This window comes from Schistocerca serialis, chromosome 4 (assembly GCF_023864345.2).
Source record: "Schistocerca serialis cubense isolate TAMUIC-IGC-003099 chromosome 4, iqSchSeri2.2, whole genome shotgun sequence".
NCBI lineage: Eukaryota > Metazoa > Arthropoda > Insecta > Orthoptera > Acrididae > Schistocerca > Schistocerca serialis.
Window position 1 is genome coordinate 717,398,230 of NC_064641.1, and position 2,277 is coordinate 717,400,506.

Consider the following 2,277-nt stretch of genomic DNA (forward strand, 5'->3'; position numbering starts at 1 on the left):
AGCAAGTTGTAAATATAGGCTTTACTAACCGAGTATGAACTTTCCAGAGGTAATGGAACCTGTTGTCTCATCACTACAGTGAAGCCGACGAAACGCTATCAGGTTGTGTCAAGTGCAAACTTCGAGAGGCGCGGGTATATTATAGGAATACATCGGTATGATGGGCAAAGGTGCCAGCACTACTGCCTCTCGCCGCAGCTTTCCTTATCCTTCATTAATGCCGTATTGTGCTCTTTATACCATTCCGTGCACTTCCCCCGACAAAAGGTGGAACGCCCAACAAGCTTCTATAAGTTACACATTTTACGTCGATTGCACTAAGATCACAAATGCTGCCGATCTCATCGAGGCAGCAGCTGTAGCACTGCAATAGAGTTATGACCCTCTTGTTATGAGTGTCAACTCCACAGAGAAGAAACATAATAAGTGAAGAAGCCACCCTTGATCTCTTCAACGCAGTTTCAATCCTGTTATTCCCATGTGCAGTTTATACCGTGTCTGCTGCAGGTCATCAGCAAGCATGCCTACCAGCATTGCGTGGTAGGCCAGTAAACACTTTCCCTCTCGCATCTCTATTCCTTATGCTAACCTTCCTCTTATTCTTATTCTTCTTCCTCTTCCTCCTCTCCTCGTGCTTCCAAGACACTGAAACTCAACGTCACACCGACAAGTAATAAATTGGCCCAAATTTTATGAGAATTATCTTTTTTATATGAAAATAATTTTTCAGACAACAAGACGTTGGAAAAAGGAAATTTTTTGACAATATTATCCAAAATTTCGGACATGGAGATTACTTTATACTTTTTTTAGGTCATCAATCAAATCTTACTAGAATACAATATCCGTGATAAGACAATAGTAATGGCTACAGACAACCCTGCAGCTAGGAAAAATGTACCTAAATCTTAAGGATTCGACATTCACCCTGTTTTGCCCACTTAACAGTACAAGATTGTTTCAGAGCAGAAACATTTTCCAAAATTTTATTGAAAACAAAGGCTATTGTGACTTTCATTCATAATTCTACACTAGCCAGTGACAAACTGCGCAATGTTCAAAAGAGAGCAAACAAAAAAGAATTGAGACTGATACAAGAGGTGCTTACTCGATGGATTAGCTCATTACACACGCTCAAAAGAATTTTCGAAATACGAAGTGAACTTTAGATTGCGATCAATGAAAGTTCAACAGCACTGCCTACCCTCACAGCAAAAAATTACGTAACTATACAAGAGATAATAGATCTTCTTGAAGCTTGTGAAGTAGCAACAACAACAATCTCAGGGTACTCATACATCACTACATCCTTAATTATACCTCTTATTTAAGGTATTGCAGCGAAGATTCCGGACTAGTAAAGCAGCTTAACAACGAATAAGCGACTTCAGCTCCTCCATGTAATATCTCTTTATAATCTACTAATTATCCCTGCACAATTGTATGAGTGAATTACGTTTCCTACTTGACCATCTATATACTCGCAGAATCGATGCGCAAAGTAGTACAGTACTATTACTATTTCTTGAGCGCATAATTACTCATTCTAATATTCTCTCTGGTGTGTGTTGGGAGGACTTCTAGGATCTTCTCCGTGCCGAATAGCCGCATTGAATAATTGTAATTTTGCTATCGAGATTACTGGAAGCAAGAGATTGGAAAGATATTGTGCGCTAATCAAGAGAATATATACTGAGCATTTACATCAAAGGTGTATAAGGGATTTTATTATATATGTATTCTCTAATTGGAAATTTGCACGGATGTGTCGTTTCGCTGGTAATCAGAAGGGAACTTCCGATGAATTGGAAACGAACCTGCAATTATTAGATCCAAGAGCTCCATTATTTCATCGGATAATTAAACTCTATCAAAGAAAACTTTCCACTTGATCTGAGGTTTCTCGACTGACTACGCAACGCCAGAAAGCCAAAACATTTTGTTTACACAGGACTGCAGATCGCTTCGAATCATCGAGACTGCGGACACAGAGAGTCATCGTCCTATTCTGATTAAACAAGTAAAGCTTAATTATAACTTTCTTGAGCGACTGTGATGACTGTCATATCGCTGCTTTTGAATGGGATCATGAATAAAATACTAATAACTAACTTTCCTCCTCACCAGCAACCTGTATAAACGCAATATTAGTTAAAATAATATACAGAGAGGGTTTTCTCTAAGGCAGGATAAATAATTACTTAAAAGCTCAACAGGGTAAAGGAGAAGAATCTAATCACTTTACGTGTATCTTTTGATGTTGTATTTTAAACAACA